The sequence below is a fragment of the Rhinolophus ferrumequinum genome, chromosome 7 (assembly GCF_004115265.2).
Source record: "Rhinolophus ferrumequinum isolate MPI-CBG mRhiFer1 chromosome 7, mRhiFer1_v1.p, whole genome shotgun sequence".
Lineage (NCBI taxonomy): Eukaryota > Metazoa > Chordata > Mammalia > Chiroptera > Rhinolophidae > Rhinolophus > Rhinolophus ferrumequinum.
Genome location: NC_046290.1, coordinates 59794120 through 59809598, shown reverse-complemented (window position 1 = coordinate 59809598; position 15479 = coordinate 59794120). Strand labels below are relative to the sequence as shown.

Sequence of the window (15479 nt, the reverse complement as noted above, 5' to 3'; positions counted from 1 at the left end):
CATCTACAACCCCCACCCCCCTTACCCTCTGGTAAGCACTAAACTATTGTCTGTGTCTATGAATTTTTGTTTCTTCATTTGTCCTCTTCTTTTGTTGTTTTTAAAAAAAGTTCTTTACTCTCTTTTAGCAGATCCCATAATAATGTGGTGAAAAGGCCCTGGAAAGGCCCCACCCCCATTCCAGGGCCTTTTCAATACTGTTTCCTTCTATTATACTACACAAACTTCATTCCAGCTAGACAGAGAAGAAAGGGATGGCAAAGGCACACACTGGATAGAAGAGAACATGGTTATCTAAGGAACTTGAAGAGACTTTCCTCTCCTGCAAACTCATCCAAATTTGGTATCATTTGCAGCCCAGCTCTAGGACCACATCTTTCAGGAAGCCATCTTTAGCTTTTCTAGACCTTCCTGCAAACTTCTTTAATTATTATTATTATTATTATTATTGCTAAGAATAATTACAAATGACGTTAGATAACAACTACCACCATCATAATATGAGTCACTAACATTTTCTGAGCATTCTTTCAGCTCCACACACTTGGCCATGCTTCACATATATTATGTTATTCATATTATGCAATCCTTTCAATAATCCTAAGGTAGGTACTATTATCATCACCATTTTCCAGAGAGAGAATAACTGTGACTTAGAGAAATTAAGTGAATCTCTCAATGATACCTAGTAAGTGATAGAGAAGTCTTGTCAGTATCATCAATTTAGCATTTAATTATGAAGTAATTGTTTGTATCTTGAGTTGTTATTTATAGCACAGTTGTTCAAATATTTTAAATGTACTGTTTGGGTGAGGGGTTTTGGTAAAAAGCCAAAATTGGGTTTCAAGTACAAAATGTACTCTTTTGTTAACCCTGTGATTGATATTTCAGGGTTTTGGGAGGTTTATGAGATATTTGAGATTGAGTAAAGAGAAGCTTAGAGAGCACCTGTGAATGAAGAAAGAAAAGTGATATCCCTGAAGACTACTGGGATGTGATCTGGGACCAGTGGTTGTTTGCTGGAAAGCCAGGTTTAGTTCCCAGACCAAGCACTTAATGGCTCATCTCACTCTCTTAGGTCTCAGTTTTCCAATTTGAAACAAAACAATAGCAGAGAACATGTATACTTGCAAGAGTTATAAAAAGAATGAATGGCAAAAGCAATGTGTCCTAAACTTTTTTGGTTTCTCATATAGAGAAACCATTACTCATTTTAATAAAGTTCTGAAATAGAACCATAAAGTTCCAGAGTTAGGCAAGATATTGTCTGATTCCACTTATTTTATAGATGAAGAAATTCCAGCTTCATGACTTGTTCAAAATCACACAATTAGCTAGTGGCCTATCTGTGTTTCCTAATTCTTAGTTCTAAGCTTTGTTCATGAGTCATAATAATCCATAAGTACAACTCATTTCACAGGCGAGTCCATACATATCTATTTATATTTGGGCTGTGTAGTAATAAACTTGTAATTGATTTCTTTTCAGAATGGTATTCTTCAAAGTCTATTTTGGCTCCAAATGAACAGAAACAGGAAAAGTAGAAATTTTAAAAAGAAAAGTTAGTGACTTAGAAAGTCAACCTCTCCAACCTGGGTTCCTTCATCCGTAAGATGAAGTAGTTGATTCCAGAGCAGTGAGAATCTGATAGAATGATAAAAATATTTTTTTTGTGTGCCCAAGAATTACCCAAGTTGTTTAGGGAAAGAGGCAAAAATGACAATATATGTCATGGGAGGTAATAATCCAGAGGAGCAGAAAACAAAGAAGAAGGTTAGACAGGGCTGGTGACTGCTATAAATAGAAGAAGGGAATTATAAGAAGTGTGGGTACCAACAGAGAGAAACGCAGGAACTCTCAGAATTCTGAATGTAGAGAATGAGACAGAGAGGTCTTCAGAAGAGGAATGTGTAAAAGAAAGAACAGGGCTGGAATGAATCCTATAGATGTGAGGGGTAGTGGTGGCGGTAAGGGGGGATTCTTGGAAAATTCACAATGACAGGAAAGGCAGGGGCACTGCTGTGAGTGCAGGGTGACAGAAGTAGCCTCTTTTCCTCAGGTAAGGGGAGGCAGGAGATCGGAAGAGTGTTAGTGAGCATCAAGTTCAGGGATGTATATGATTTGCTAATTCACACAAATTAATGAACCCAGTTGGTGATTCAAACAGTCAGATTTCAGCCAGATTTTATACTTGGCTTCTATTCACTTTTGCATTAAAAATGTGCATTCCATGCGTAAGAGAGAGACGAGCACATGACGAAATTAAGTATCAAGGACTAGTGAAATGTGGTTTTGTTTTGGTAGAGATGACCTTTCTTTTTCTCTGAGTCTACTTTTCCTAATAAAATGTTTGATTTATATGGTTTAGAGGCATAAAAAAACAAACATTGTGAACTCTGTCTAAAGGCTAAAGTACTAAATTATAGTGTACTAAGAGAAACCTACCAGTTGCAAAACACTGTGGCTTTTATCGCTATACATAAATAACAACATACTGACGCATGGAAAAGGGACAAAATGAGGATTTTACAAGCACATCTTATTAAAACCTACAAAAACGTGGGTAAATAGAACAAATCCAGAAAATTTGCAGCAATAATTCAGAGGCACCCATTCTTCAAGATACCCTTTGTGTTTGTAGAACACGTCTGTATTATGCTATTCTAACACATTTGGTAATTTAATTTTGAAGTGGAGCTCATGGGTAAAGACCAGAATTGAGAGGGAGTTCTGGTATAGAGCCTATATATAAACAACTACTGTAGTTAACAGGAAATTGTCACTCTTTATTTACTTGTAGCATATTATTTTATTTTACTGAAGATTGTACAAACATAAAGTCGTAGTATTGGCACTGATGAGAGACATCCAAAACACTTTATGTTAGGATAGTATGTATTTGGAAATAAATAGTATTTTCTTGGATATTTCCTCAAAATATTGAGACTGGTTTAAAGGTAACCAAATTTGCAAATGGACAAAATTCAAGTAGATATAAAAAGTTTTGCAGATTTTTTTTTTTTTCTGTAATGGCTACTTAATTCGCTTCTTAGGAAGAAGAAAGCAAATCTTTAAAATATAATGAATGAGAGTCTCTGAATAAAAAAAGCAAAGGCTATGACAGAAAGTTAGATTTCTCAAAAGTACTTATAGGAATGTAATATGATATTGAAAAGCCTCTACAAGGATCTCTACTTTTCTTAAATTTGTTTCAAGCATGAATTTTGTAAAAGACTATGAGAAATGTAAATATTATTAATAACATGAAATTACAAATAAACTTATTACTAATACTGTATAATAAAATAACAAAGAAGCAGATTTCTCACAGACTCAGAAATACCTGACTAAATCTTCATACTAGGGATGAGCAGTGAAAAGGGTCACATCCTTGATGACCTCCCTTCTATTTTTACAGTGATTCTTCATGAAAAGTGGGTAACTTAAAAGCCCATTATCTGTCATTCGATAACATTTACAACTGTTATAAAATTCATTTATTAAGAATATACTCCTTCCATCTCTTGTAATAGCTGTGGTTATCCCATGAACTGTTACTTTGCCAGACTTTTAAGGTGAAAAGTATTCAAGGGCTTTATGATGAAAAATCATAGGTAAATTTATTCAATTTTAATTTGCCTATCAATCTTTATTGAAAAAAGAAAAAAAATTCTTAGAAAAACTTCTTTATAACAGATGATCGTGTCACTAATACTGTTCTAGTAATCAGGTTATACAGTTTAAGTAAGCTTTTTTTTTTTCATTTCACTATTCCACTTGAGATTCTCCAACTTTTGTTAGTGCTAGAGATGGAGGTGGACACTCCATGATAAAACAACTCTTCAGAACAAAATGGTGCAACCACCTCCACTGACAAGAGGCTGCATATACACTCCAAGAAGAGAGACAGCAGAGAATCAAAAGAGGGACAGTGACTTCTCAAGCATCAATTTCCTCACTTCATTTTAGGAGACCTGGGCAAATTTGGGGCAATTGCTTTCTAGATTGAACATAGCCAATGAATCCAAAATTTCCATTCTCTTTTTTGCAGTTCCATAATTTCAGATGACCTATGTAGCTAGTTAGTGCTAAGTTTACTATGTCTCTGTCTTCACATAGCAATGGTCAATTAAGCAAAGAAAAATAAAACTAGAAACTTCTAGTGATTTCCTAGAAAAATGTTAACTATACTATGCATTTCTTGCCATGTTTAAACTCAGTTGATATTCATGGAAAAGTGTTGTGTATTAGGGATTTCAGAAAACAGTGGAATTCGTGGATCAGAGTGTCACCACAGGTTTAGGAAACCCATTCAGTCTGACCTGTTTAGCCCAGTGTTTAGGCTTTTGGGCCTCCTCTAACAGGCACCCTAGATGCTTATAGCCTGGGTCACGCAATCCAACGCTTGATTTCCTCTAGTCCCATCTTAGTCTCTAATTGTGTCTCATACATAAATTGTTTTCTACAATAAGGTCTATATGATATTTAAAAAGACACATTAGACAATTGGTCTAGGTGGAAGGCAGTTCAGTTGCAGCAGCAGTTAAGAGCATGGGCTTTAGAGAATGGAGGGAACAGTGAGAGATGGGAAGAGAAAGCAAGGGGCACGTAATGGAGCGACAGATCACCAACTTTACACTTGTTTGAAAGCTTTCCTGAGGGTGGCCAATTAGCTCAGTTGGTTAGAGCATGGTACTCTTAACAACAAGATTGCCAGTTCAATCCCCACATAGGCCACTGTGAGCTGCACCCTCCACAACTAGATTGAATCAACTATTTGACTTGGAGCTGATGGGTCTTGGAAAAACACACTTAAATAAAAAAAATAAAAGTGTGAAAAAAACCCAAAACTTTCTTGACTTTGGAGGAAGGAATCACATTTTTTATTTCTATTTCAGCTTTCTCAGGGCTTACAAATTGTCCTTAGCAAGCAACAGGAACTTGATTTGCTAACTTGACTTGATGTTCAATGTCACTTCTCTTAAGACTGGTTAAGTTACAGAGATAAAGGATGGAAGATAACTCATGGGGAGCATATGCATTGTGAACTCCTCTGTCTAATCTGGAGCCTGCTGTATGATACTGCTACTCACCACTCACGCAATAAAGATTTTCAACCAAGCCAAAAAGAGACTGTTCTTTGTGGTAATACAACTTTAAAATAGACATCACTGTTAAAATAGATGAACATTTGTTGAAATGCATTAGTTTTTATAAGTGAAAGATAACCGTATATTAATTCCTACATTAATTATATATTACATATATATATAATTCCTACGATAACCATATATTAATTCCTACGTTAATTATGTTTATTTATTAATGTTTTCATTTTGATTTTTTATTTTAATTTAGCAAAATTTTTAATTTAACAAAGCATTTTTTGAATAGCTACTATAAGCAAGCTAAGGTAATGTGGAATAAGTAAATAATACAGGTTCTATGGTCTTCCAGCATTGCATAGGCCAGTGGGGAACTGACCTTAGTTTACTGACTCCCCAGCTCACTGTTACTGGGTATGTGACTTTGCCTAAGCTACTGAACTTCTCCAAAAGGAAACTGACAATAACGATAGTTCTTATCTGACAGAGTTGTTGTAAGATTTAAATGAAACAACTACAATTGCACATAATAAGCACTTACTGAATATTAGTTGTTATTATTATTGTGATTTTTATTATATATTGACCAAAGAGGCATCGGGATGTTTGATCGAACAAATACATATATGAACACATTCTAGATAGATTAACATTCTTGAATGAATGAATGAATATAAGGGATCCAGTGTTATGATATCGGCTTAAACTATAATCTACCATATCACCACTTTGTAGTGAGTTCCTAAGACTGACAGAGAATCTGAAACAATTCCCCAATGTTAGTTAGGGGACAAAGGACAAAGTATAACTACTAGGTTTTATGCTACATCACACTTATATGGTATCGATATACTGGAATCTTGTAGCCAAATACGATAATTGAGATGGTTAGCTCAGTGACTGTGGCCTGTGACATCATCAGGGTTTTCTGGACAGACTGAATTTTCAGCAATTAGAGAAGCACTGCTAACTGATTTCAGAGATGTGCTATGAACATCTGGAGCTAAGAGTGTGAAACTAATCTTACATTAAATGCATACGCAATTATAGTGTCACATTAGGGACAGGAGAAAGGCAAGTCAATATTATTATACACCTATTATGTGCCAGACATTTTAAAATGATTTTTGGTTGATTTCTACTGATGCTTTATAAAATAAATAGTAGTATCTCTATATCAGAGAAGTTAAATTACTTGCCTAAGATCACAAAGTTAAAAATTAGTAGGACAGTATTTGTATTCCAAAGTGCTTTTAACTAGCTATTTCATGCTATTTCTCAAGCTAAAGAGAATATTATCTTAAATATTTGCGGAGGAAAACAGTAACATGGAATTGATTTATTCTGAAGGATGAAGATAGGACTTCTTGGATCTATCTTTGGATTTGTTGAACCCCAAAAACATATTTTTTTAAAGTTGTTTATATTTGATTTCATGCCACTAAATTTTTTTCCAGTAGGGTTTTAGCTGGCATTTTTTAATCCACAATCTGAGAAGGCAGAACTGCTTCTTTGAGCAGCAAGTTTTTGGAACATGCACCTTTGGTTGTTCTTCTGTGTTAACTGCCTGTTTTTCCTACTGGTTTATTTCAGTTTTGTGAAACAGGTATGAGGTTATATATACCATGTTTCCCTGAAAATAAGACCTAGCCAGACAGAAAAAGTGCTACATACCTCATTGCTCAATATCACTATGGAGTACTCCCCTTGGGAAGCTATGTAATGACGCCAGTGCCTAGTCCACCCTTCAAAGCAATTTTGGAACTCTTTTTCTGGAATGACCATCAGAACTGTTGTCATATTACTCTTGATGTCCTGAATGTCATCAAAATGTTTTCCTTTCAATATTTCCTTTATCTTTGGGTAAAGAAAGAAGTCATTGGAGATCAGATCAGGTGAGTAGGGAGGGTTTTCCAATACAGTTACTTGTTTACTAGCTATTTGTTTACTCCCTCACAGACAGTGCCGTGTGAGCTGGTGCATTGTCATGATGCAAGAGCCATGACTTGCTTGCAAAAAGTTCAGATCGTCTAACTTTTTCATGCAGCCTTTTCAGCACTTCCAAACAGTAAACCTGGTTAACTGTTTGTCCAGTTGGTACAAATTCATAATGAATAATCCCTCTGATAATCAAAAATGGTTAGCAATAACGCTGCAACAAGTTTGCGAACTTAACTGTCAGACCTCGTATATACGTATGACATGATACACAAGACATGAAGTGCACCTCATCAGCTGACCAAGGTGATCAGCCCATATTCCATTTGTGGTCCAAAAGAAAACTAAATCTTCTCTCGAGGAAGAAATTTGAATTTATTTTTATCTAGGGCTTATACACTGATTTCCATCTATGGGAATTTAACTTGCAAAAGCTTTTGTTTAGCTCATACAATGTTTGGGATTTTGTTTGTTTGTTTGTTTGTTTTTCATTTGCATGCTTTTAGGAGGATTCTGTACTCTCCAGTCCTTCTACAGTCCCCCCAATCCCTACAGTCTCACAATAAACTTATGTCACCCACATAAGTTACTTGCTTGAACCTGAAGGAATCTGCTACACATTTAAAAGCAGATGAGTGCCCACAATAAATCTGTGCTATAAACTAAGAACTGTGATGGCAGACATAGGAGAGCTATAGCATCTGAATGAAGGAAATACCTATGAAGAGATCAATTGGGGGAGGACCTGTGGCTTAGGAGGACTTAAAGACTAAGCTTACAAATCTCTCTCTTTGGCCTTTCATTTGTCTTTATAAAGCTCCTGAGATAACTGTCTTGTTTTGTTTTATTCATTCATATTATTTTGTATTTGTAAAACATTATGTAGTTTATAAATCGTATTTTTCCATGATCCTTCGGACACAACTTAGGGCAAGAATCAGACATCTGTTAGGACAGTAGGTAACTAAAGCTCAGGGATGTCAAGTCACTTGGCAGACGAGAGGTGGCATGGTACTTAACTGCATGCTCATTCTATTGCACCTGACAGCTGAACATTAAAGAATGTGACCATAAAATATGCATATAAAGTATTTACAAAAATACATATATTCTCCCCACCCCAGTATTTGAGTAATAATACAAGAGATAAGAGTAAAATTTTAGACCCTGGAAAAAATTATAAATTAATACTAAGGCAAAGAATCTGAATGACCAGGTGAAAACTGGCCCCAAATGTTATCTGTTTCCTTTGTTCTCCCAAAACTGTTTTAAGAAGAGGAAGCATGCCTCTTGCTTATTCTAATTCTTGTAGGCTTATTATTTCAAGAATCTGAATGTACTAGATCTTTTCACAGGTAACGGCTCATCGAGTCCAGGAAGGCATACTACATGGTTAAAATGCAAAACCATGTGGTCACAGAGGGCATAGGAAAAAAACTGTAAAAGGGAAAAACCACTAGGTAAAACACTAAGATGCAGAAGGAAATATGGAGGTATCTATTTTGCAAGGATGAAGCTAGGTGTCAAAAGGTAGTCTATACAATCCCTTCATTAACAAAACTGTATTTGTGGAAGACATTCACTGGCAGATCAAATCCTGACACTTTTATTTAGACAACCAAGTGCAAACCAAAGTAAAAATCCTGCAGTCTGTTTGAAGAGCTGTGCCTGGTCATTTGACAGGCTAATGAGGGGTCGATGTCAGATGCTGTCATTCATTGTCAAATGGAGCTAGAAGTTTATTGCCTGAAAGCACAAATATATTTCACCAGACCAGATGCTACTGAACACTGGGCAGAGTGGCATGGCCTAATCAAGACAATTTAAATACAACTCCTTGTCTTAGCTTCTGTATATTTATTGTAAAGTTACAGAAATGATCTGGGATGTTTGAAGAGCACACAAGACATTCATTAGTCTCTGAATCGCACTCTACAAAACAAGTGTAGTGATTTTTTTGTTGTTTTCCAGTGAACTTGACATGACTCTGGGAGAAATCAGTGATAGAGTCCCAGGTTCCCCTGGCTTCTACATGTTTATTTCAGGGTTTCCTGGAAGACTGCTTTTCCACTCTTCATGACTAGTTCATGTGATAGTCTCCAATAGAAACAAAGTGACACTTCTTATTACTGTTGGCTGTTGGAAAGCAATTGCAAAGGGAGTGCCTTGAAACAATTAGTACTCTGTAACTGATTATTTAACAATACGTATTTCCAAAGATCTGTTTATCCTCAAAAGGAAGCAGCCAAGACTAAATATGTGCTGTATCTAAGCAGACACCTGCACTGAACCCTCTGGATGTAAACTGGAAATTTTCTATTCCATTTGCACTTAAATCTGTATGTTTTCATGAGCAAAGGAAGATGGTCCATTTCTTCTGATACCTCAAGGACTATTTTCCTTTAGGAAAATCTCTTCATAGAAGATGGCTTTAGTTTTAAAGCTCAAATTCAACATATAACAATAAGAGATACATGGAAAGTGAGGAAGGAAGAGAGAAAAGAAAGAAGAAAGAGGGAAAAAAGAAGGAGGGTGGGAAAGAAAGAAAAGAGTGAAATAAGAAAGAAACACTATTTTTCTGTATAAGTACATGCTTCATGTGTTCAAGGCACTCTAGTGGCCACCAGAGAATAACAACAACTAAAAAGTAAAAAAGAAACTATTCCCAAATTTGAGTCACTATTTCCAAGCGCTTTAGGCATTTAAGACGTGGGATTAGGAATGAAAATGATTTTAACTGCTCTTTAATTTGAATATAGGCTATATATTTTTAGCTATAAATTCCACATTGCAACTCTCTTCTCTGGAATAGTGAATGATTCAAAAACTTTCAGCGCACATCTCGAGACCAGATGCTTATACAAAGGAACATGTATAAGTCAGTTATAGAGAGTCAAACGAGACTCTGAAGAATGTGATCCCATAACTCACATGACGAGAAGTGTCACATCCCAATACCGTGTCAAGTTTTGCTCTCTTGCCAGTTTTTGCATTCCAAAAAGAATGCCTTTCAGCTTTTAGAACGGTTCTTTTATGCATATGAATCTTTCCCCCGAAACTTATTTTCCATCATCTCCAAGAAGCTCGTGCTTGATACTGCTGGCTACCTTCATTATTTTACATGGGACTCCCTACATCTAAGAAGATTGTCAGTCAGTGAAGTTTTGACATAGTAAATGTAAGAACGCCCTTGAAGAAAACCTGAGTCTAACTGGTTGGGGTTAAAAATGGAAAAATACTTTATAACATAATAAAGCCAGGAGTGATATGCACAATGTTTACTGAGTGTGGCACAGGCACTGGCCAATCAGCATCGCTGCAGGTCTAGCACGGGAGTAGGGTTCGAGGTTCCCTGTCCAGCCAAGCATTAGCGTTTTAGCTGCTGGAGGTCTGGAGATGCGTCTGGCTTAAATGGCCAGAAAGCTGGGTGGGACTCATGCAGGGTTTCAACAGTAGCTACTTCAATATTTTAACAACTAATAAGGTTCTACAAGGTGAATATCAGGCCTGACGACTACTCCCATTAATTGTTACACAAATTTGGATATATTTTGGACTAAACAGTTTAAGAAAGTTGTGATCTATAAGCATTAGCATAAATCTACTTAGAAATGACAAACTCAACTAATTTTTCTTAAAATAAAGGTTATTGGATTAATGGCTCAGGGAATTAAGAAAAATATTGCACATAGTCCTTTATGAATTTCTTGTGGACCATACAGAGACATTTGGCTATATGATGGAGCCCAAGGATATTCATAATAAACTAACGTCACACTGAGGAAAGTTCCTAGTGGTTTGACAATTGCTACTGTCCTTGGCCTTGTCCAAACTTACATCAATGAACAAGAAAATTGAGAAAGTATGTACAGATGTCCAGTGGACATCTATTACTTTGGCCTGCTTAGCATGGTTGCCCTCCCTTTTATTGGTAAAAGAATCCTTTCTTCTGGTGGGAATTCCATTCCATGTGGGTTTTGTGAGATAACTTAACTCCTTCCACCACTAGAGTCTGCTCACGACCCAGGCCTAGCCAGAATACCTGCTACAATCTGATTGGTTTCTGGATAGTCTGTGAATGTAATTTAATTCCTTCGCAAAATTTTCCTACTGGGGAATAAGCTCTTTCCCTGTTGGGGAAGGAAAGGTGGTAGGAGATGAGTCTTGCACTGGTGGTGGCCGCAATGCTCAAGAAGACTATTAAGTTATAAAAGTAATAGTAGACATATTTAAAATGATGATTTGTTTACCTCATTTTTGTATTTGTACCCATCATGCTTTATAAAGTACTTAATACATATTTTCTTAAGTGCATATATGTATTAGAAATTTGATAGCTTAACCTGAGTCTTCAGAAAGTCATCAAGAATTCCTGATAATATTTCAAGTGATCAAGATTCCCTTTTTAAAACTGCACCAAATAATAAATGCAAAAAATCAGAATATTTTTCATCCATCAGTCTCAGAGCACCTATGACACAATAATAATCGGAATAAAAAAATGAGGCACTAATCTCCTCTGAGCAAAATACGGTAGCCAAGCATAAGATACAAAATCTACTTTTGTGGTCAGAGGTGTTGACAAAAGTCGGTTAAACACATACAAAGGCCAGAAAAAACAAACAAACAAACTTACAACCATTGTCTTCATGGAACATCCTTTGAAGAACGTCCTACTACATAGCCATATTGCATGGAAATGCAGACATGAGGCAGTTTTTAAATTAAATGAACCAAATAAACCACAGAGAAGTCATATTTTCCAAGTGTTTCGAAATAGGCATTCCTCTTAGGACTGATTCACTGAGTACTGGCACCAGGAATGTACCAGATACCAGGCAAGAGTGACACAAACAGTCATTGCTTCAATAGTGCCACCGAGATAGAGTTAAGCTCATTAAACATAACTTTGAGATATTGTTAGTTTTTACTTAGCTTGTATTAATTTCCTCAAAGAAAAAGACTATAAAGATTTTTTTATATTTCCATACAAAATATAGTTTAATATTCGACAATCCTTTATTATTTAACCTTCATAAGACTTCAGTACACATTTTCCTGTGAATGTTGTTTGGTCGGTTACACAGGTTGCCATTTTCATCTTATATTTGTTTAATTACTGCTGATTCGTTCAATTAGATTTCAGGTTTCCAATGAATCCCGCCAATCTCTCTCAAAGCAGTCCGTTTCTTGACCATCTTCCAACCCACCATCATTTATATTTACTTTCTGCTTAGAAACTGCTCCATACCTTTTACTATTTTTACCTCAAGCTCTCAATTCATTCACCTCAACAAATGCCTTTGCTTGCTGACTTTCAGAGAAAAGAGAGGGCATTAGATGTAGATTCCAACTTTCCACACTTTTAACTCTAGAATAGTTTTTTTCATGTTCACTCATCCTTCCTTCTTTCCCTAACCTGGGAGAAACATCTCTGCTCCTCCCTCAGATAAGCCATCTTTCACTTCTGTTCTTCTGCCCCGTCCATGATCTTGCCATGGCAATGAGTCTTTCCTCCAGTGGTCAGTTTCTCCTTCTTTGTTGGTTCTTTTCACAAGCAAAGAAAACAAAAACAAAAAATCTCCCTTCAACCAACCAACCAACCAACCAACCACCCACCCAACCTTCCTTCCTAAGCTATTGCTTTCTCTCTTTTTGCATTTTCCATTACATTTCTTGAATAATAAAAACAACTGTTCAGTGTGAGGTACTGTGCAATTGCTTTACATTCATTATACCATTCAATTAAATCACACCATAATCCTAAATAGTATTTGTTCTTATTTCACAGACAAAGAAAGTAGAATCAAGTAAGTATCCATGATTCAGCTCAAGTCAACCAGATAGCAAGTTGGCAGAGTTAGGATCATGCTCTACTATACCAGGGGTTCTCAAACTGTGGTCCCCAGGCCAGCTGCATCAGCATCATCTGGGAACTTGTTAGACTTGCAAATTTTCAGATCCCACCAGATCTGCTGCACAGAAACTCTGGGTGTGGGGCCTGCCAATCTGTGTGTTGAACAAGTCCTTCACGTGATTCTGATGCACAGATACACGTCTGATACAGTCGGGACACCACTGCACTAGACCACACTGCTCCTCAGTTCTCATTCCACTTTGTCTTCTCTGCTACACATGACAGAGTTAGGTATTGTTTTTCTTTTGAAGCTTCCTTTTTTACCAGCAACTCCAAACCACCTTACCCTGGTTCTCTTTCATTAATAATCTTTCACTGGCCCGCTCCCTATACCTAGTTACTAAAACATCGGTACCTTTGTCTGATACATCTCACCAACTCTCCAACCTCACCGCATATTTCCTAGACCCCTGCTCTTGATGTGACCTCCATGTTGACTAAAGGTGTCTGGGCCCAGCCATTCACCCGAGCCAGGCATTTCTAAGTGATGCTGCTCTCTCACACTCTATACGCCTACAGTTAATTGGCTAACCAAAGTTCATTAATATTTATCACTGCAACAATTTTTAAAACTGTCACCTACTCCCTATTCCCAGGTGCACTGCCAGAACATTACAGGCTGGAATATGACAATAGCCTACTTGCAGGGAGCTGCTCCTCTTTTCAATATGCTCCTAAACATTTCTAGTTATCCTTCTAAAAAGTAGGTACAAGCATGTCATTCCCATTCAAAATTTAAAAAATGTGAAAACTAAAAAAACAAATTAAAAAAGCAAATCAGAACAAAACTAGTCCCCGATCCCCATCCCAACTTTCCTATTGCTTAGAAGCTGAAGTTTAACATCCCATCCTGACGTGGTAACATGGTATTGAAGCCACCACACCCTTCTCTCTCCTCTCCCACCACTAGCTTCTAATTGTAAAACCTTTCTTGCTTTCCTCCACCCATTTGCTTAACCTAGGCAAGATTTATCAGTGGCCCTTTTTGTAGCCCAGACTAACGCTGTTTTCTCTGCCTGAAATACCCATTTCTAACCATACACTCATCACTTACTGAATAAACATTAGAGGTGTCACAGACTCATGGGCAGGTAAAAATGAATGAATTAAGTCTACCAGGTGTAATGAGGTCACATGCCCCATCTAAAAGGGGCAACATCTGTCTACTCAGGACTTGAAAATAGCTGCCAAGCAAGTGTTGCCGTTAAAGAAAAGCCAGAAATTCAGGGTTTCTCAATATTAAAAGTTTGCAGCAAATATTTAAAAAAAAAAATCTAACAACTGGTCTGTGTACCATTGTGTGTCTACCAAATAAAATGTTATCTGTAGGCTGTCAGTGTGGGCCTTGGTGTTAGTTACACTAGGCCCTAGGGCTTCAAAAGTGAGTAGGACAGGGCCTCTGGTTTGAGTAGCTCACTTTTGGGAATCAGCTCAAATGTTAGAACAGGCAGAAGTAAACAGGCCCTTCACTCAGCTCTCATAATACTTTGTTTACATAGCACCCGCCATAGCTTATGCTTATAGCCAGTTGTTTATTGCCTCGAATCACCAGAACCCAGAGGAGCTGGGCTGTTGTCTGGCAGCAGGGCTGGTACTAGCAGCATTAGCACACATGCTAGTAGTAGATGCTTAATTATAAATGTATCTAGAGCTGTCTACATACCAACTTGCATCAACTTGATTCCAAATTTTAAAGTTACTGTGTATTTTCCCCTTCCTAAATTCATATAATGCTTTCATTAGGCAACCTGCTGTAAAATATGCTCTTCCTAAAGGATTTGCCTCCGACAAAGCAAACCTAAATATGCTTTGAGTCATATTTTAGTTGTATGACATAATGTGAATATGTTTTTCTACACATGTTCCTTGCAAGATGGTGGTCAAAATAAGGACCATTTAGAGATATCTCTGTAAATTCAAGAAATTATTTTAGTCTAGAACAGAAGTTTGCACTTTGGAAAAGGAGGAAAATGAGTTCATTTGTTCCATTTGTTAATTTCAGGGTACAACTTTTTTCCATCTAACAAAAGCACTACAGAGTCAGCTTTAATTTTTGCTATACTTATTTAATTTCTAGTTATGCTATCCAAGCACGCACACAAAACTAATTTAAGCTGGGCATTGCCAAACTCAGAGAACTTCAATCATTTTTTTAGTGAACCAAAACACTCTCATTTTACTAAGCACCAGATTTAAAAGGGGACTGCGTGAACATTGCTATATGTTTCACTCCTCAACTGATCTAATTTCTAGACACACCATGGTCCAAATATGAGCACAGGTTCTCCATGGCTGCCACCTGCAGTCTATAAACATCAATCCTGTTGAACGAAAATATGTTTTTGTAGTTTCTTAGATGTTCTGAAAATAAAGGAGGGTCGATATTTTATGTCTTCCCGTTCTGTATAATCAGCGAGTTAGGAGCCCAGCCATGTCTCAGGTGTTAAAGATTTAACCGCTATCATTTTTTTCTACAACTCTGTGTGTGTTATTCTACGCACAAATTCACATCTGTGTGG

At 36.8% G+C, this 15479-nt stretch overlaps 1 protein-coding gene across 1 annotated transcript in view; it reads right to left on the bottom strand.

The window, feature by feature from the left end:
- The window catches only part of ADGRV1 (adhesion G protein-coupled receptor V1), a 503549-nt gene that overhangs the window by 45029 nt on the left and 443041 nt on the right, over positions 1-15479 (bottom strand). The window lies entirely within an intron of this gene.